The sequence below is a fragment of the Hordeum vulgare genome, chromosome 7H, assembly GCF_904849725.1.
Source record: "Hordeum vulgare subsp. vulgare chromosome 7H, MorexV3_pseudomolecules_assembly, whole genome shotgun sequence".
Taxonomy (NCBI): Eukaryota; Viridiplantae; Streptophyta; class Magnoliopsida; order Poales; family Poaceae; genus Hordeum; species Hordeum vulgare.
In genome coordinates, this window is record NC_058524.1 from 92663809 (window position 1) to 92685332 (window position 21524).

The window sequence follows — 21524 nt, forward strand, 5'->3', positions numbered from 1 at the left end:
TCCATGCAGTAATTGTATTGATTGGAAACACAAATACATGTGTGAATACATAGACAAAACACTGTCCCTAGTAAGCCTCTAGTTGACTAGCTCGTTGATCAAAGATGGTCAAGGTTTCCTCACCACAGACAAGTGTTGTCACGTGATAACGGGATCACATCATTAGGAGAATCATGTGATGGACAAGACCCAAATTATAGACGTAGCATGTGATCGTGTCATTTTGTTGCTATTGTTTTCTACGTGTCAAGTATTCATTCCTATGACCATGAAATCATGTAACTCACTCACACCGGAGGAATACCTTGTATGTATCAAACGTCACAACGTTACTGGGTGACTATAAAGGTGCTCTACAGGTATCTCCGAAGGTGTCCGTTGAGTTAGCATGGATTAAGACTGAGATTTGTCACTACGTGTGACGGAAAGGTATCTCGGGGCCCACTCGGTAATACAACATCAAACACAAGCCTTGCAAGCAATGTGACTCAAGTATGAGTCACGGGATCTTGTATTATAGAATGAGTAAGGAGACTTGCCGGTAACAAGACTGAAATAGGTATAGGGATACCGACGATCAAATCTCGGGCAAGTAACATACCGAAGGACAAAGGGAATGTTATACGGGATTATATGAATCCTTGGCACAGAGGGTCAACCGATAAGATCTTCATGGAATATGTAGGATCCAATATAGACATCTAGGTCCCGCTATTGGATATTGACTGAGAAGTGTCCCGGGTCATGTCTACATAGTTCTCGAACCCACAGGGTCTGCACACTTAAGGTTCGATGACGTTTTAGTTTAGTTGAGTTATATGTGTTGGTGACCGAAGGTTGTTCGGAGTCCCGTATTAGATCACGGACGTCACGAGGGTTTCCGCAATGGTCCGGAAACAAACATGATATATAGGAACTTGGTGTTTGGATTCCGGAAAGTTTTCGGGCATTGCCGGCAGTGTACCGGGAGTGACGAATGGGTTCCGAGGGCCTACTGGGTGGTCCCACCACGCCCCAAGGGGTCCACATGGGTTTATTGGATACACAATAAGTTATAATGGGCTGACAAAGTCATCCAAGGAAAGCCCATGAGGAAAATGTGGAAAATCCAAAAGAGGTGTGCAAATAAGGAAGGAGTCCTAATCCAAGTGGGATTGGAGAAGGACTCCTCCCTTCCTCAAGTCAGCCGACCCAAGGAGGCCTTCTTGGCCGGCTCCCTAAGGGCTTGCCCCATCCCTTGGCTCCTCCTATATATACTTGAGGTTTAGGGATGTTTGAGACACAAATTTGCCACGTGCAACTCAAACCTACACCTCGTAGTTCTTCCTCTAGATTATATTTTTGCGAAGCTCGGGCGGAGCCCTGCAGGAATAGATCATCACCAACACCGGCGCCCTGTCACGCTGCCGGAGAACTCATCTACTTCTCCATCTCTCTTGCTCGATCAAGAAGGCCGAGATCGTCATCGAGCTCCACGTCTGCTGAACGCGGAGGTGCCGTCCGTTCGGCGCTAGATCGGAACGGATCGTGGGACGATGGTGATTTGAATCATGAAGTTGTACCACTACATGAACCGTGTTTCATAACGCTTCCCGCTTAGCAATCTACAAGGGTATGTGGACCTAATCTCCTCTTGTAGATGAACATCACCATGATAGGTATTCATGTGCGTAGGAAAAAAATTTGTTTCCCATGCAACGTTCCCCAACAAAAGTATGAAGCCTAGGCCTTGTTTTCCACCATTAAACACCATTTACTTTCAGTTTTGTTTCATGTTTCCTTGCTGCCATATTCATTTCAGATTTACAATACCTTGTTTTACCATCCATATCACTTGCCTTTTAACATCTTTTCGCCGAAGTAGTGTTGGAAATATGCCCTAGAGGCAATAATAAATTGGTTATTATTATATTTCCTTGTTCATAATAATAGTTAATTATCCATGCTAGAATTGTATTGATTGGAAACTCAAATACATGTGTGGATACATAGACAACACACTGTCCCTAGTGAGCCTCTAGTTGACTAGCTCGTTGATCAAAGATGGTCAAGGTTTCCTGGCCATAGGCAAGTGTTGTCACTTGATAACGGGGTCACATCATTGGGAGAATGATGTGATGGACAAGACCCAAACTATGAACATAGCATATGATCGTGTTAGTTTATTGCTACTGTTTTTCTGCATGTCAATGTATTTGTTTCTATGACCATGAGATCATGCAACACCCAGACACCGAAGGAATGCCTTGTATGTATCAAATGTCGCAACGTAACTGGGTTGACTATAAAGGAGCTCTACAGGTATCTCCAAAGGTGTATGTTGGGTTGGCATGGATCAAGACTGGGATTTGTCACTCCATGTGACGGAGGGGTATCTTGGGGCCCACTCGGTAATACAACATCACAACAAGCCTTTCAAGCAATGTGACTAAGGAGTTAGTAACGGGATCTTGTATTACGAAACGAGTAAAGAGACTTGTCGGTAACGAGATTGAACTAGGTATGGAGATACCGACGATCGAATCTCGAGCAAGTAACATACCGAAGGACAAAGGGAATAGTATACGGGATTATATGAATCCTTGCCATAGAGGTTCAACTGATAGAGATCTTCGTAGAATATGTAGGATCAAATATGGACATCCAGGTCCCACTGTTGGTTATTGACCGGAGAGTGTCTCAGGTCATGTTTGCATAGTTCTCGAACCCGCGGGGTCTGCACACTTAAGGTTTGGTGGCGTTTTGGTATAGTTGAGTTATATGTGTTGGTGAAATAAGGTTGTTCGGAGTCTCGGATGAGATCCCGGACGTCACGAGGGTTTCGGGAATGTTCCGGAAACGAAGATTGATATATAGGAAGTCCTGTTTTGGTCACCGGAAAAGTTTTGGGCTCACTAGTAGTGTACCGAGAGTGCCGGGAGGGGTATCACACCCCAAGGGGCCTCATGGGCTGTGGGAAGAGATAAACCAGCCCCTAGTGGGCTGGAACAAGTTCCCACTAAGGCCCATAAGGTTTGATTAGGAAAAAAACAAGGTGGAAAGAGTTTCCAAGTGGGAAGGAGGAATCCTACTCCAAATAGGATTGGAATAGGACTCCTCCTCTCTCCCTTGCGCAAGGGAAGAGAAGGCTGCCCTAGGGCACATCCCTCTCCCTCCTCTCCTCCAATATGTACTAAGGGTTTTGAGGGTTTTAGACACACATAAAACAGCCACGTGCTGCCCTCTCTCTCTCTAGATCTGTTTCTCCTCTAGTTTCAGTGGTGCTTAGCCGAAGTCGTGCTGGAATAGAACCACCACCACCACCACCATGCCGTCGTGCTGGAGAACCCATCTACCTCTCCACCCCCTCTTGCTGCATCAAGAAGGCGGAGATCGTCAGCGAACTGTACGTGTGCGGAACGCGGAGGTGTCGTCCGTTCGGTACTTGATCGGGACGGATCGTGGGACGGATCTTGGGACGGATCGTGAGACGGTTCGTGGGACGATTCGTGGGACGGTTCGTTGGACGGATTGTGAAGACGTACCACTACATCAACCACGTTTATTAGCACTTCTGCTTAGCGATCTACAAGGGTATGTGGATCCGATCTCCCTCTCGTAAATGATCATCACCGTGATAGGTCTTCGTGTGCGTAGGAAATTTTTTGTTTCCCATGCAACGTTCCCCAACAACTAGTGCACCTATACAACTGACAATTGTATTAGGTGTGTTGGGACACAAGAGACTTCTTGTATCTTAATTGCAGGGTTGCTTGAGAGAGACCATCTTCAACCTCTATTCCCCTGAGTTCGGTAAACCTTAGGTCATCCACTTGAGGGAAATTGTTGTTGTCCGACAAACCTCTGCGCTTGGAGGCCCAACATAGTCTACAAGAATAGAAGCGTGCGTAGACATCAAGTTATTTCTGGCACCGTTGCCGGGGAGCTGAGTGCTTGAAGGTATATCTTTATATCTTGCAATTATATATTTTTGTTTCTTGTTTTTATTTCACTCGTTAGGCTTAATGGAAAACAACAAAAATATGAGAGAGCTTTATAAACTTTATCTTCAACTAGGACATGAAGTGTTTGAGGAGAAAATTAAAAAAACCTATGGAACTTTATTATTTGCATAACAATTATGATGGTGGCAATGTTAATGCTTTCTTTGAATATCAATATTGCTAATGACATGGAAAGCTCTAAGCTTGGGGATGACGGGTTAAAATTTTCTTTCATGATACTATGCTTCCTAAATATAATGATTACCATGATGATAATGATTGCTTTACTCTCACTATTCCTAATAAGAAAGATTTTGCTCATAAGAAGAGTAGTGATACTTTTATGCTTTTGGATCATGGAAATAATACCTTATGTGATAGTTATATTGTTGAGTTTATTCATGATCACACTGAAAATTATTATGAGAAGGGAACATATGTTTATAAATATTTCAATAATATCAAGTTCCCTCTCTTTATGTTGAAGGTTTTGAAGCTGCACTAGTTTTGCCTTCCTATGCTTATTGCTTTTGCTTCAATGAATTATTCTATTGCAATATTCCTATGCATAGGAAGCATGTTAGACTTAAATGTGCTCGGTATTTTCTTCTTGATGCTCTCTTTTGTTCTACAACTCTTATTCCTACAGAGCATCATTAAAATCTTAAGCCTATCATTATGACCATAAAGAAAGAGCTCTAGGGAGACAACCCTTGTTATCTTTACTTTGAGTTTTTACTTTCATTTTTTAGTGGTATTGATGTGTGTTAACTGTAGCAACATCACTGTATCTTTATTTTTAAGCTTTGTGCCAAGTTTTAGCCTCCAATTGCAAGAAAGTTCAAAAGTTCTGACATGCTGTCCAGCAACAGATTGTGTCTGCTTGATGGAAAAATTCACCAAAAATCACCAAAGCATCTTTTTGATATGAATTTGTTCAAAACTATGCTCTATAAAATTGTCTTTCTGGCGTATATTCTGAGTTTTTTTATTTGAGTTGCAGAAATGCCCTGAAAAAATTACTTACTACCTATTGGTCTGTTTTTCACAGATTCTGCCACCTTTTGTGTTTTCATCGTTTTGCAAATCTTAAGCTTTCTTTTTATTTGCAAAAACCTTTTGGCAATCTTGATAAACAGTAGCTCTTCATGGAAATATTTATTTCCAGTGGAGAAAAATTATTTTATTATGGGTACTAACTACTCTAATCAGCTTATGATGAGTTTCGTATGAAGGGAGTTTTCAAGTATGCGATGGAAGATGATGAAAGCAGATCCAGGAGTGTCAAGCGCTCAAGCTTGGGGATGCCCGTGATAAACCACAAGTATAGGGGATCGCAACAGTTTTCGAGGGTAGAGTATTCAACCCAAATTTATTGATTCGACTCAAGGGGAAGCCAAAGAATATTCTCAAGTATTAGCAGTTGATTTGTCAATTCAACCACACCTGAAAGATTTAGTATCTGCAGCAAAGTATCAGTAGCAAGGTAGTATGATAGCAGCAGTAGCAATAGTAACCAGTAGCAGCAAAGTAACAGCAGTACCGACAGAGTAACAGTAGCAGCAGTGACAGCAGTAGCAGCAAAGTAACATAGCAAGGACCAGTAGTAAAACACTCGTAGGCATTGGATCGGTGATGGATGATTATGCCGGATGATATTCATCATGCAACAGTTATAACACGGAGAGATAAGTAACTAGCTCCAGTTCGTCAATCTAATGTAGGCATGTATTCCGTATGTAGTCATACGTGCTTAGGGAAAGGAACTTGCATGACATCTATTGTCCATCCCTCCCGTGGCAGCGGGGTCCTAATGGAAACTACGGGATATTAATGTTCTCCTTTTAATAAAGAACCGGACAAACGCATTAACACTTGTTGAATACATGAACTCCTCATACTATGGTCATCAACGGGAGTGGGTCCGGCTATTGTCACTCCAGGGTTGTCGGGTCATAACACATAGTAGGTGACTACAACTTGCAAGATAGGATGAAGAACACACATATATTGGCGACAACATAATAGGTTCAGATCTGAAATCATGGCACTAGGGCCCTAGTGACAAACATTAAGCATGGCAAAGTAGTAGCAACATCAATCTCAGAACATATTGGATACTAGGGATCAATCCCCGTCAAAACTAACTCGATTACATGATATATCTCATCCAACCCATCACCGTCCAGCAAGCCTACGATGAGATTACTCACGAACGGTGAACAACATCATGGAATTGGCAATGAAGGAAGGTTGATGATGATGATGGCGACAGTCTCCCCTCTCCGGAGCCCAAAACGGACTCCAGATCTGCCCTCCAGAGGAAGAACGGGAGGTGGTGGCGCCTCCGTATCGTAAAACACGATGAACTCTTCTCCTTGATTTTTTCCGGGCGAGACGGACTAAATAGATCTGAGATTGGAGGCGGTGGAGCATTGTTGGCCCCACAAGCCTGCGAGGCGCGGCCAGGGGGGGCGCGCCTGGTGGGCTTGTGGGCTCCACGCTCCACTTCCTCCGCTGATTCTTGCGCCAGTATTTTTACATATTCCAGAAAAATTCTCCGTAAATTTTTAGGTCATTCTGAGAACTTTTATTTCTGTGCAAAAAGAACACCATGGCAATTCTGCTAAAAACAGCGTTAGTCCGGGTTAGTTCCATTCAAATCATGCAACTTAAAGTCCAAAACAAGGCCAAAAGAGTTCGGAAAGGTAGATACGACGGAGACGTATCAACTCCCTCAAGCTTAAAGCCTTGCTTGTCCTCAAGCAATTCAGTTGACAAACTGAAAGAGACAAAAGAAAAACTTTTACGAACTCTGTTTGATCTTGTTGTTGCAACTATGTCTAACTCATATCCAGAATTTCAGCAAGATCACAAGCAAACCACATAAGCAAATGACATCTAGGTCTCACGGTAAACTCATATCAATGGCATAATCAACTAGTGAGCGAATAGTAATAAGTCTCAAACGTCAACACTTCAATCAAAATAATCATCAAGCAGTACGAATAGATGGTATCTCGCTAGCTCTTTGTGAGACCGCAAAACATAAATGCAGAGCACCTTCAAAGACCAAGGGCTGACTAAACATTGTAATTCGTGGCAAAGAAGATCCAATCACAATCATACTCAATCACAGTTGAAAGCAAAGCATAAAAATGACAGAGGTACTCTCTAATTGGTGCTTTTATAAGAAGAGGATGATTCAACAGGAACATAGATAGATAGGCCCTTCGCAGAGGGAAGCATTGATTTGCAGAGGTGCTAGAGCTCAAGCTTTGAAAACAGAGATGATAATCTTGGGTGGCATGCTTTCATTGTCAACGCAATGACTAAGAGTTTTCACCATCTTCCACGCTACACATGCTATAGGCGGTTCCCAAACAGAAAAGTAAAGTTTTGACTCCCCCACCACAAATCAATCAAACTCCACGACTAGCCGAATACTCGGGTGTCGTCCATACCAACATCAATCCAGGGGGAGTTTTGTTTGCAATTATCTTTTCGATTTGAGCATGGAACTGGGAATTCCAATTACCGGCCCCTTTCTTGTGAATGATAGTGAATAAACACATATCGAGGACAACATGCCTAGCATGGAAGATACTGATAGCCCCCTGTCACCACATGAGCTGTTCGGGCATGCAAAACAGATTATTTCTTGAAGATTTAGAGAGTGGCACATGCAAATTTACTTGGAACGGCAGGTAGATATCGCATATAGGAAGGTATGGTGGACTCATATGGAACAACTTTGGGTTTATGAAAGTGGATGCACAAGCAGTATTCCCGCTTAGTACAAGTGAAGGCTAGCAAAAGACTGGGAAGCGACCAACTAGAGAGCGACAACAGTCATCAAAATGCATTGAGATTAACTAACACTGAATGCAAGCATGAGTAGGACATAAATCACCATGAACATGAATATCATAGAGGCTATGTTGATTTTGTTTCAACTAGATGAGTGAACATGCGCCAAGTCAAGCCACTTGAAACATTCAAAGGAGGATACCATCCTATCATACTACATCATAGTCATCTCAAAATTCATGTTGGCATCCAAGATGAACCATTATAAGCTCCTAGCTAATTAAACATGGCATCAGAAACTATGATCTCTAAGTTGTCATTGCAAACATGTTTCTCTCACAACAAAGCTGAATTTGGAACGATGAGCTAGTCATATTTACAAAAACAAAATAGATCGAGTTAATACCAGCTTTTCCAGGCTCAGTCACTTCATCATATATCGTCATTATTGCCTTTCACTTGCACGACCGAATGATGTGAACAATAATAAGAGTGCTCATGCATTGGACTAACCTAGAATCTGCAGGAAAACACAAAGGAGAAGACAAAGTAATATGGCTCTTTGACAGCTAAACAGGTATGCATGCGAGAGCCACTAAACATTGTAACCATGGTCTTCTACCTTGACCCAAAGAAAAAGAAAACTATTTACACGGGAAAGCTCCCAACAAGCAAAAGAAGAAAGAGAAAATATTTTTGGGTTTTCTCAAACTAGACAGACACACGAAAAGAAAACGAGAAAAAGAAAATAAACTAGCATCGATGATACAGTGGGAAAGTATGAACACCAACGAACAAAGTGAAAGCATAAGCAAGAATGTAAAGTCGGTGAGAAACACGTACCTCCCCAAACTTAGGCTTTTGGCCTAAGTTGGTCTACTCCCAACGAGGGAAATAACCAGCTCTGGGGTACTCCGGAGTGGACTGAGGATGCCACTGCTGTGTGAGCTCCTTTGGCTCCCACTGATAAACAGGCGTCTGGTCCTCAACGTTGGCTCGGGCATGGGCACCTGTGGTTGGGCTAAGCCCCAATGTGCGTAGATGTCCGAGGGCATAATAATGTACCTGCCTGCATGAAGATTGAACAAAGAAGGAGCAGGCAAAGTAATAGTCTCACGAGTACCCTGACTAAATACCAGGTTATAAATCATCCTTCTATTTATATATCTATCAAGAAAGTCATGGCGAACCATGCTATCATAATCTAGATATCTCTCGGGAAGAAGAATTTCTTCTTCCTGGTCCAGTCTAATAGGTATCTCAAAGTGTCTCGCAAGACGGGTAGCATAGATACCTCCATAGACAACGCCTTTAGAATGGTTCGTGTTCAACCGTTGAGCTACTATAGCGCCCAAGCTATAAGTTTTATCATTATAAAGGGCTTCATGCAAGACTGCAAGATCTGGGGAGCTAAGGGACCCAGCTTTCCCATGGCCAATCAAACATTTTCCCACGAATAATGAGAAGTACCGAAGCACGGGAAAATGTATGCTAGCAGCTCTAGCGCAAGACACTCCTCTCTCTTCTCCTACAGCAATAGTATCTATGAAAGCCTCCAAGTCCCGTGGACAAGGTTCATGAATATCCCCAACAAAAGGCAATTTGCAAACATTGCAAAAATCCTGGAGTGACATGCGCTGAGGGATATCATATAATTTGAACTCAACCATCGGAGGATTCTTCCTCGGATAGAAGATAAAGCTTTGCACGAATATATTAGTAAGGAGGAGGTATTGCGGACACTTATCTTCAACGAATGCGGTAAGGCCCTCGTTCTCCACCAAGTAATAAAAGTGCTCATAAAGTCCGGTGGCGCGTAAGAACACATCGCTTGGCCATTCGCACGCTCGAACTTCTGCAACTTGAGGGATCGGATACTTGGGCTTCTTCTCACTTCCATCATCCTTCGGGTCACGGCTTGGAGAGCCTCTTAAGAACCTCCTCATCTTTTCCCTTTTCTATCTCTGAAAATTTCTGAAATTTTTAGTGACTCTAAGGAAAAGTGAACAAGGCTCAACAAAACTCATAGCAACTACTCCCACAAGTGCCTAGAAGCCATATTACGCATCAAAACTACTTGGGACCAGCTAAAATTAGCATGCAAAGCTCAAGAACAGGGTCACCAAGGCAGCAAAAATACGCGAAGTATAAGGCACTAGAGCAAAAACTAATTGTACCAATGGAGGAGTCACTTACCAAGGAGTAATTTCCCCAAAACAGTTCGGAGAATGCTGCTTTGAGCTAGGAGATCGAAAATCCCAGCAAGAAGAGCAAGAACACAGGTTTGAGCTACGAAACGATTTTTTCTAGAGGTAGGAGAAGCAGATGGGAGCTAGAATGAGTGGAGGGGGTGCACGTGGGCCCCACAAGACAGGTAGGCATGGCCAGGGGGGTGCTCGCGCCTCCAGGGCCTGTGGCCCACTGGTGCAGCCCCCAGACTAGCTCTTCGTCTCAGTATTTTTCAAAAATTCTAGAAAAAAACATACTTGATCTTCACGACGTTCGGAGAACTTTTATTTTCAGGGTACTTTTCCACAGGACGCTAAAACAGAAAACGGGGAAAACTAAACTAAATATATCATTTTTCTTCTAAGCAACCGAAGGTGAAAGCTTGGAACAGAGGTTTGTGACTCCTCGATTCATCCTTCTCATGGTCATCAAAAGAAATCCGTCAATGAGGTTGATCAAGTCTCCTTGACAAACTTTTTCGAATCACAAAATAAAACTGGGAATTTTCAAATAGTCACTAGGTTACCTCAATGGGGATGTGAATCTCCCCAACAAGCAAATCATACTTCATCTTAACAGGAGGAATAGGGCATTCAAAGCTCCCAATAAGAATCGATGAAGTTTTTTCGATACCGTTGATGTAATGTACTCGATATTGTTTCTTCGGAAAGTGCACCATATGCTCATTACCGTTGACATGGAAAGTGACATTGCCTTTGTTGCAATCTATAACAGCCCCTGCAGTGTTTAAAAAGGGTCTTCCAAGGATGACCGCCATGGCATCATCCTCGGGGATATCCAGAATAACAAAGTCTGTTAATATAGTGACGTTGGCAACCACAACAGGCACATCCTCGCAAATGCCGATAGGGAAAGCAGTTGATTTGTCGGCCATTTGCAGAGAGATTTCAGTGGGTGTCAACTTATCCAGTTCAAGTCTATGATAAAGAGAAAGAGGCATAACACTAACACCGGCTCCAAGATCGCATAAAGCAGTTCTAACGTAGTTGCCTTTAATGGAGCAAGGTATAGTGGGCACTCCGGGATCACCTAGTTTCTTAGGAGTTCCACCCTTGAAGGTATAATTCGCGAGCATGGTGGAAATCTCAACCTCACGTATCCTCCTCTTATTAGTCACAATATCCTTCATGTACTTAGCATACGGAGACATCTTGAGCATATCTGTCAAACACATTTGCAGGAAGACAGGTCTAATCATTTCAACAAATCGCTCAAAATCCTCATCATCCTTTTTCTTGGATGGTTTGGGAGGAAAGGGCATGGGTTTCTGGACCCATGGTTCCCTTTCTTTACCATGCTTCCTAGTAGCGAAGTCATTCTTATCATATCTCTTATTTTTAGGTTGTGGGTTATCAAGATCAACAGGTTCAATCTCCACATCCTTATCATTGCTAGGTTGAGCATCATCATGAACATCACTATCGATATTACCATTAGGCTCATGTTCATCACCAGATTGTGTTTCGGCATCAGAGACAGATACATCGTTTGGACTCTCAGGTGTAGCAGCAACAGGGTTGCTAGCATGCAGGTCCCTATCATCTTTCTTCTTCTCTCTAGGATGACTAGGTGCATCAGTGCTAACTCCTTGAGAATCTTGTTCAATTCTCTTTGGATGACCCTCAGGATACAAAGGTTCCTGGGTCATTCTACCGCTTCTAGTGATGACTCTGACAGAATTGTCATTCAACTCATTGAGCAAGTCATTCTGAGCTTTTAAGTACTTGTTCTACTTGAGTAGTAACCATAGAGGCATGTTTACTCAAGAGCTTCAGATCATTGATGTTTCTGTCCACACAAGCACTTAAATGACTAAGCATACGAGCGTTCTGTTCCAATTGTCTGCTAACATAATCATTGAAACTTTGTTGTTTGGCAACAAAGTTATCAAATTCATCCAGGCATAAGCTAGAAGGTTTATCAAAAGTAATATCACTCTCATCAAATCTACGCAGAGAATTTACTTCTATTACCTGTATCGGGTTATCAAGACCATGGATCTCTTCGATAGGTGGTAGATTTTTGACATCTTCAGATTTAATGCCTTTCTCTTTCATAGATTTCTTAGCTTCTTGCATATCTTCAGGACTGAGGAATAGAATACCTCTTTTCTCCGGAGTTGGCTTAGGAGGTGGTTCGGGAATAGTCCAAGCATTCTCATTGCACAAGATATTATTCAATAGAATCTCAGCTTGTTCTACAGTTTGTTCCCTAAAAACACAACCAGCACAACTATCTAGGCGGTCTCTAGAAGCATCGGTAAGTCCATTATAGAAGATATCAAGTATTTCATTCTTCTTGAGAGGGTGATCAGGCAAAGCATTCAGTAGCTGGATGAGCCTCCCCCAAGCTTGTGGGAGACTCTCTTCTTCAACTTGAGCAACGTTGTATATTTCCTGCAAGGCAGCTTGCCTCTTATGGGCAGGGAAATATTTTTCAGAGAAGTAGTAGACCATATCTTGGGGGCTACGCACACAACCAGGAGCAAGAGAAGTGAACCAGGCCTTGGCATCATCCTTTAGCGAGAAAGGAAACAGCTTGAGGATATACTAGTGGCGGATCTTTTCCTCACTAGTGAATAGGGTGGCTATATCGTGCAATTTGGTAAGATGGACTACAACCGTTTCAGACTCATAACCGTGAAAAGGATCAGATTCGACCAGAGTGATTAACTTAGGGTCGACAAAGAATTCATAATCCTTATCGGTCACAAAGATAGGCGAAGTAGAAAACTTCGGGTCGTATTTCATCCTAGCGTTCAAAGATTTTTCTTTCCACTTGAGCAGTAATTTCTCAACATCATAGCTATCCTTACAAGCAAGAAAGTCTTCAGCTATCTCTCCCTCCATAACATAACACTCAGGCATATCAGACAATTCATGTCTAGGAGAGGTAGATCTAGCATGCAAAATAACAGGTTCTACTTCAATAGTATCCGCGGTTTCAGAAGTATCATCACATCTACGAGCAACTCTAGCAATTTGTGCATCAAGGAATGCACCAAGTGGCAAAGCAGTATCAAGCATAGCATCATCAGGCAAAGCAGTATCAAGCATAGCATCATCATAAGCATCATGGGCAGCAGAAGTAGCATCATCAAGCACAGGCGACATATCAAGATTTCTAGCAGGAGGTGGTGTCGCAAACTTACTCATAACTGAAGGTGAATGAAATGCGGAGCTAGATGGCAGTTCCTTACCTGTCCTCGTAGTTGAGGGCAAGACTTTAGTTCTTGGATCTCTCAAATACTTCATAGTGACCAGCTGACGTAAATTCCAAGTGACTCAGAGAATATAGATGTGCTTCCCCGGCAACGGTGCCAGAAAATAGCATGTTGATGGGAGAATATTCTTGACTTGGCTTCCCCGGCAACGGCGCCAGAAAATAGTCTTGATAACCCACAAGTATAGGGGATCGCAACAGTTTTCGAGGGTAGAGTATTCAACCCAAATTTAATGATTCGACTCAAGGGGAAGCCAAACAATATTCTCAAGCATTAGCAGTTGAGTTGTCAATTCAACCACACCTGAAAGATTTAGTATCTGCAGCAAAGTATCAGTAGCAAGGTAGTATGATAGCAGCAGTAGCAACAGTAACGAGCAGCAGCAAAGTAACAGCAGTAGCGATAGAGTAACAGTAGCAGCAGTGACAGCAGTAGCAGCAAAGTAACATAGCAAGGACCAGTAGTAAAAGACTCGTAGGCATTGGATCGGTGATGAATGATTATGCCAGATGCTATTCATCATGCAATAGTTATAACACTGAGAGATAAGTAACTAGCTCTAGTTCGTCAATCTAATGTAGGCATGTATTCCGTATGTAGTCATATGTGCTTAGGGAAAAGAACTTGCATGACATCTATTGTCCATCCCTCCCGTGGCAACGGAGTCCTAATGGAAACTACGGGATATTAAGGTTCTCCTTTTAATAAAGAACCGGACCAACGCATTAACACTTGGTGAATACATAAACTCCTCATACTATGGTCATCTCCGGGAGTGGTTCCGGCTATTGTCACTCTGGGGTTGCTGGGTCATAACACATAGTAGGTGACTACAACTTGTAAGATAGGATCAAGAACACACATATATTGGCGACAACATAATAGGTTCAGATCTGAAATCATGGCACTCGGGCCCTAGTGACAAGCATTAAGCATGGCAAAGTAGTAGCAACATCAATCTCAGAACATAGTGGATACTAGGGATCAATCCCCGTCAAAACTAACTCGATTACATGATAGATCTCATCCAACGCATCACCATCCAGCAAGCCTACGATGAGATTACTCACGAACGGTGAAGAGCATCATGGAATTGGCGATGAAGGAAGGTTAATGATGACGATGGCGATGATTTCCCCTCTCTGGAGCCCAAAACGGACTCCAGATCTGCCCTCCAGAGGAAGAACAGGAGGTGACGGCGCCTCCGTATCGTAAAACGTGATGAACTCTTCTCCTTGATTTTTTTGGGCGATACGGACTAAATAAAGCTGAGATTGGAGGCGGTGGAACGTTGTGGGCCCCACAAGCCTGCCAGGCGCGGCCAGGGGGGCCCGCGCCTGGTGGGCTTGTGGGCTCCACGCTTCACTTCCTCCGTTGATTCTTGCGCCAGTATTTTTTATATATTCCAGAATACTTCTCCGTAAATTTTCAGGTCATTCCGAGAACTTTTATTTCTGCGCAAAAACAACACCATGGCAATTCTGCTGAAAACAGCGTTAGTCCGGGCTAGTTCCATTCAAATCTTGCAACTTAGAGTCCAAAACAAGGGCAAAAGAGTTTGGAAAAGTAGATACCACGGAGACGTATCAGCCCCCATGCACCCCCAAGAAATATTCAAGGAGACTCAAGCGTCTAAGCATTCAAGGAGACTCAAGCGTCTAAGCTTGGGGATGCCCCTGCCCCCGTGCATCCCCTTCTCCATCAACAATCATCAGTTCGTCCTTCTCCATGCTATATTTTTATCACTTCATATGTTATGTGATATGCTTGGAGCGTCTGTTTGTTTTCTTTTCTGGTCATAAATAAGTTTTTTTTGTTGCTCCGCTTTTTCATAAAACACTTTTGTTCTACACTTATATCTTTTTGCGTGTTATAATTTGCTCTTAGCTCTTGCTTTTCTTCTATATCATGTTCACAGTTATTAGTTCTTTTGTAGAAAGTACTCTCTTTCTTCACTTATATCTTTTTGGAGAGTTGATTGGTTTAAATTGCTAGATAATATGTTGGTAAGGAAAAATGCCAAGTGTGGTCGTGGTGCAAAGAATAAAAAACTTGCAGTCTTGAAGATCATGGAGTAACTTGATCCTTATCAATTGTTTTGAGAAATTAAGTGAATTGATGTATAAACATGTAGATCATTTAATAAAGTCTTAATGGTGAATAAATACCTTTGAAGTTTGCAATTGTTTAGTTTTTCATAATTGGTAGTTTGACAGTCTGGTTTTCTCATTAGAAATAAATTTGGTTGACAAGGAAGACAGTGTAGAAGTCTTATAATTATGCTGAAAATTTGTTATAGTTTTCTTGTACCGGTTAGCATGTGCTTGCTAAAAACTTGCTAAACCTAAACTTTGTACTTAGCGGGAATGTTGCTCGTGCATCCAAACTCTTGAGCCAAAATTCATGCCATATGTGTTCACCATACCTACCTATGCATGGTATTTAATAGCCATTCCAAATAAAATTTTCACGTGCTACCTTTAAAACCTTTAAAATTTATTCCTTATTTGTGTCTCTCTTTTAGCTCATGAGGAAGTGGTAGATAGTTCATTATTTTCCTGTGTTGAACAGAACTCGACCCCTGACTTGCATGCATAATGTGCTTGTCCTTAATTTTGCACAAAGAGCTGGTAAACGGGTGCCCAGCCCACTTTAAATGTCATCAAAAAATAAAATAAACTCTCCTTCACACATGGTTCCTGAGAAATCACACAAACTTTGGTTAGTGAAAAACAAAGGAGAAGCGGAATGTTCTCGTTCCTCTATTGGAGCCGCTCTTAAGAGTTCTGTTTGGCATGGGAGGTAGTGAATTGTGTATTACCATTTATTGACATGAATATGCACCTCTCAAAATTGATTTTACTTCTGTTTTATAAAATAAAAAAGCTCTAGCACATGATTAATCACTGCTTCCCTCTGCGAAGCGCCTATCTTTTACTTTTTAACGTTGAGTCAGTTTTCCTATGTTTTAATCTTCTTCCTCCACCAAAAGCAAGCATCTAGTGTTAACCCTGGGTTCAAGTTGATTATGTTCAAAATTTCTGACTAATTATAATCCTTGTGCATTGAACTTATCCATGAGATACATATGTTGAAAGTGGAAAGCATTGGTGAAACTTTATCTTCCTTTGTGTTGACTAGAATACTTTTGATGAGAGAACTACTTTGGGGCTAACAGTTGTGCTCAACTTTATAGTTTCATGTCTTTAAAGTACTATTCATGAAAGGAATTTACTTAGATGATTTAACTTGGTTATTCATTTTTTACTTACTTTCAACTATAGACAATTGGTTTGGTTCACTTTATTTCAGTTCATGTGCTTTAATTTATTACTTGATCAAGATTGTGTTGGTAGCATGTCACCTGAAAAATTATCTATGTTATCATTCTCCTACTCGAGGACGGACAGGAATTAAGCTTGGGGATGTTGATACGTCCCGAACGTATCCATAATTTTTGCTTGTGTCATGCTTTCTTGCATCATTGTCTCATGTTTCTATTAGTTTTATATCGTTTTAAGAATTTATTTGGAATAACCTATTAATGGTTGCAGAAGTGCACAATGTTCTTGTTTTACACTTTGGTGTGTATGAATTACTAGGAAATTGACAAAAATGCAAAGGGAGTCGTATTGGACTAGGACTCTGACTTTCCTGAAATCTCTTCCCCCTACAGATTTTAGAGATCGTCTATTTCTGCCTCAAAGATGACATCAAATGGAAATATAATATATGTGAAAGTTGTGGGGAATTTTGAAAGGAACATTCTGGACTAAGAACTCGTCCAAAACGGAGTCCGGACATGACCTATAGACCCGTTTTACTGAAGGACAAAATCTGATTACGGGAATCCAAAATATTGTGACGTGATTGACTCCAACTCTTTACAAGCTTGGGGGATTCGGCCAAGCCATGACTTTGGGGCCTCATTAGGTCTAAGAGGACTCCCAAGGAAGTCTCTAGAGGTGCCCAAGAGCCCTTGGATCGAAGGCGCATCCATCGGAGGGCCAAGGATGATCGTCCCGGGTCATAGAAGGAGAGGAAAAACCCTAATTTCTGGAGAGCCACCAAGAGCCACGAAATTTCCTCCTCCGAGGCAGCCGTCTTGGGGTGGAGAACCAACTCCATACGAGTACCATCTCCAAGGAAGAAGGGGGCCAAGGGCCGCCGCCCCCAAGGGCCTTGGCTGCCGTCAGCCGCCGTCTCCTCTCCGGGTTGCACCTCTCCATCAACCTCTTTTTCACCATGGCCATGTGTGAGTAGTCTCTGTAACATCCCAAATTTTGGAATGTTAATATAATTATTATATTGTTTGTTTGTTTGCTTGAGTGATTGAAACTTGAGTGAAATTTGAAACTTTTCAAAAACTTTTGAATGAGAGGGAATAAAATGACTTTCCCCTTCTCCGGTAGATTCAAATTCAAAAGCAATGAGAGAAGATGACATGACTTCTTCAACTATAAAGAATTTGAATGGAGCTAGCATTTGAATCTCCTTCGATTTTAATTTGCAAATTCTATTTTCCCTCCACTCAAGAAATGTCGGGGAATAATATTCTGTCAAACAGAAAAGAGAGGAGGAACATGACCCTCCAAAGCCAGGGGCATTTGTTGAAGTATTTTGAGCCAAGAAAACAAAATTTAATTGAGAAAATATTTGCAAAAAGAAAATAAAGCTTTTAGGGATTTTTTTGAAAAATATATTTTTTGAAGTATTTATTTTGGCCGTGGAAAAATGTCCATCTTCTCGGATTTATTTTTCTGATATTTGTGGTATATAACACTTATATTTTCGGGAAGGAATTTATTTCCTTTTCATATTTATTCTTTCATGTTTTAATTATTAGGAAGTAAATCGTTTTTTTGGAAACTTACCCTGGCCCATTAAGGAACTTCCTATTCTGGCCCGACAGAGGATCTTCTCCTTCCTCTCGACTCGCTCCTCCCGTGCTCACGCACCTTCCATGGAAGGGAGCCAAGAAATCCTCCCCTTCCGGAATTCGCGAAGTTCTTTCCCTCCTAGCTTCTCCCGTCGCCCCTATAAGAATTCCCAGGTCCTCCTCGTTCCATTCCCGTTGGAACCGCCGCCTCTCCCCACCTCCTCCTCCCCCTGCGGAGCTCGCCGGAGCCGGCCACAGGAACTCGTCGGCGACCTTCCCCATCGCCCCTGCACCCCCTCCCCACCCCCGCCGACCTTCCCCATCGCCCCCCCTGCACCTCCTCCGCCACCCCCACCCCATCGGTCCCCCCTGCACCCCTCCCCACCCCGCCGAAGATCCCTCCAGGAGCTCCACATCAAGACCAGGAGCTGCCCCCCCCCCCTCGCCCCCCTGCTCGAACAGGGCACCCGGCGCCCCAGCCCCAAGTGCCGACCCTCCCCCTCCGCCGCCCCGCCCTCGTCGGCGACCTCGCCCCTCGCCGGAGTGCCTCCTCCTCGCCACTGCTCCTCCCTGCCATCGTGCACGAGGTAACTCCCTCTCCTTTCTTTTTTTTTCTTTTTTCTTTTCTTTTGTTTTACTTCCTACCGTTAGATCTTTAAGCAACGTGCTAGATTAGATCTAGAATACCCCTTCAGTTCTTTTAAAAGAACCGGCGGTTGTTTTTATTAGTAACTTTAGCCGAAGAGGTTTTAGATAGTTCTCGGCCGTTTGTTAGATTCTCTCGCAGCAAACACCCATCAGCCAATCAGAAGCCGCCACGTGGATTCCCTGTTTGTTTTATTTTTCAGTTTTAGTTCAAAAACAGAGACAGATTCAATTTTCTTTTGATCATAACTTTTGAGCCACAACTCCAATGAGGTTGATTATTTTTCCAGTAGATCACAATTTTTATTTAGTTTTTAAAAACATATAATTTGTCTATGTTTGAAATTTGCAAATTTGAATTAGATCAGATTAGGTTTAAACCTTGTTTTGCTTATTCCAGGAGTTTAAAAATAGCTTTTAATTTGATTCTTTTTGCTACTGATCACTAGTGATCTTAGTTATCAGTGGTAAGAATTTCAGAATTATTTGAGTATTTTAGCTCATTGTTTCTTGTGAAATAATTTCTGTTTCACCTCTTTTAGGATTATGGCTATTTCCTTTTCTTTAATTGTTTTTAAATTATTTTCTTTTATATTTCAGAAAGATTATGTTTTGTTTCTGTTAGTTACCAGTAGGTTTGCAACAAGTATTGATTTTTATTTTTATATGTTATCATGAAATCAATTCTAGTTCTTTAATAACTTGCAATTGGTTTCTCCACTGTTTCAAATTCCGTTTGGAAATACTTTCAAAACGTTTTGTGAAAATACTCTATTTTATCTTAGTTAAATTTATATCTTAGTTCCCTGTTATTATTTTCCATTGGACAAAAAAAACTATTTAGTGTTTGATGTAGTAGAAGACTCCCTAGTCTTATTTGAAGTTTCCTTCGGATTCTTATTCACTCTCTCTTTTGTTTTGATTGCTAGAAAGATTGCTAGTATGAGTGCTTATGTGAATGATATGTTTGTTATATAGATTTCATCGAAGAGTGACGAATAGCCTATCAAGTTATTTCTCGAGAAATTCTTCTTCGTCAACATCGCCAGGCAAGTCATTTGATCATGTATCACCTATGTTTTATGCATCGTAGTTCTACCATCCTATGCCCAATTTGCATGCTGACTAGGTACTTGGAAATTATGGTTACATATTGTAGTATCATGTGGTAGGCACCCAACAACCCCGTTACTTGGCCCGGGACGAGAAATTCCATATTGCTATGCTTGAGTAGACGGGATACTGGTTGAGAGTTTACCACGAGTGATGCGAGAATAATTTAATAACCAAGACTGGTTAAGTCAAGACTTTTCAAGACCTCGTGATGCAATGAAACTCTGGGTGAAGGACGGTTGATCGGCTCCCTGGAGAAACCAGTGGATGACCCGGGATGCTGGAGACGGCCATGGCATCTTGCGGAAAGCTTCACCCAGGCTCAAAGAGACGAACCGATATTTTCAAGACCCAAGGCTTACCTGCGCAGCCACAAGTCATTATGGGCTCTGGCTTGGTTGGACAACGCGGCGACTCTGGACAGGCGGTGCTAGCAGATGTAGAAGAACGGTAGGATTGGATGGGCACCGACAGGGATTCAGAGGGACCCGTTGAAAGACCATGTTTTGATCATCCGGTCTTCAAACACCCTGAAGTGCAAGGACATACTCGGAGGCGATCAAATCTTGTGGGGAACGTGTGCAAAACTCTGCAGAGTACTCAAACCTAATCGATTAGCCATGTCCACGGTCATGGACAACTTGAGCCAAAGGAACTGAAGTTATCTGAAATTCTCAACACAAATAATAATATTGATGTGGGAATTATTGACAACTAGGGTACGAGAATTGGTTGGCGGAACCATCTCGTTAACAACCAACAATGTAGTAACATTTTTGCTTTTAGCCCTCTCTTGATGTAGGAGAAAACTTACTTTTCGCTAAAAACTTATAGCCCCACCTGCCATATATGCATATAGTATAGATGATTACTTTTCACCCCTCTCTTATGTGACTTGCCGGCATATTCAATATGCTGACCTACACGGCTGCAACGTCTTATGTTGCAGATATTTTCTTCGACGAGTAAGAGTACGATTCAGGGTCACGGTCTACACTCAACTTGTCGTTGGTGTTTATTGGGACTCCACTCCCTTGACTGCTTCCGCTGAGATATTTAAGGTATATATCAGTTTTACGCTATTTACATGTGATTGCACTTTGATATATACATTGATGTACTGTGTGTGCCAGCATACTGATCCAGGGATGGCACAGAAACACAGAGGCTTGACTCGTTATGAGTCGGGTTGCTACAGTCTCCCTCGGGGATGAGGGCTCTACGTGTAGCTATGTGGTTATCTCTCTCTCCCATGATGTGATCTTGATTGTGATCATAGGCTATGTTAATCTAGGGTGATCCCATTATGTTTCCCCTTCTTCTATGTATTGGATTGATGTACTCAATTGATCTTATTTAGTATAATCTCCGATACCATGGTGACAGCGGTCTATTAGACATGGATTAGAAGAATATTTTCATGAATGATTTCCTCTTTCGTGAGTTGATTGAAGATTGAGAGTCTCTTGGTGCTTGTCTTTGACTATCTTTGAGATATGTTGTGGTGATTGTGGTACTCTCTTTGGATGGTCGCGGTGACATTGGGAAATCCATAGATGAGAACTACGAACTCTAAGGTGTGCTTTTGTAGCCCTACATAACTCTTGATCACAAAGGAATG